Below are 876 nucleotides of genomic sequence, written 5' to 3' on the forward strand. Positions count from 1 at the left end.
TGAAGATACCCTGAGGTTTCACAGATGGGGTGAGACGCATGGTGATTTGTATAAACTTTATAGAGTTCTCATTAAATTGCCGCCATTGTTGATTAAATCAATGAAAGCATTGTGTAATAAAGATCAGGAACTATTTAACTTTTTAAGCATTAAGCTAATTGGTATTATAAATACAGATTTCTTTTTTTAATGTTTATTTTTAAGAGAGAGTGTGCACGTGCAAGTGGGGGAGGAACAGATTGAGAGGGAGACACAGAATCTGAAGCAGGCTCCAGCCTCTGAGCTGTCAGCACAGACCTGATGTGGGGCTCAAACTCATGAACTGTGAGATCATGACCTGAGCTGAAGTAGATGCTCAACCATCTGAGCCACCAAGACACCCCTAAATACAGATTTCTAATAGAGATTTTCTGTTTATATTTCTTGGTGGAAGAAACTTCAAATACAGGGAAATGAATCCTTAAAATAAGTATTTTATGACGTGAGTGTCTTTAGATGCTGTTTACTTTGAGGAAGGTCTCATTTCTAAACCGCTCCTATTGTCCGTCCCCGCTGGTGCTTTAATTAGTGTCAAGGGAGGGAAATATTGCAGTAATTGTAACCTTACATTTCTTCCTTAGTTCAATTAGTTTTTTTTCCATAATATTTTATTGTCAAATTGTTTTCCATACAACACCCAGTGCTCTTCCCCATAAGTGCCCTCCACCATCACCACCACCTCTTTTCCCCCCTCCCCCTTCCCCTTCAACTCTCAGTTCATTTTCAGCATTCAATAGTCTCTCAAGTTTTGCATCCCTCTCTCTCCCCAATTCTCTCTCCCTCCTCCGCTCCCCCTGGTTCTCCATTAGGTCTCTCCTGTTTTCCTGTTAGACCTAT

This window comes from Suricata suricatta, chromosome 5 (genome assembly GCF_006229205.1).
Source record: "Suricata suricatta isolate VVHF042 chromosome 5, meerkat_22Aug2017_6uvM2_HiC, whole genome shotgun sequence".
In the NCBI taxonomy this organism is placed as follows: domain Eukaryota; kingdom Metazoa; phylum Chordata; class Mammalia; order Carnivora; family Herpestidae; genus Suricata; species Suricata suricatta.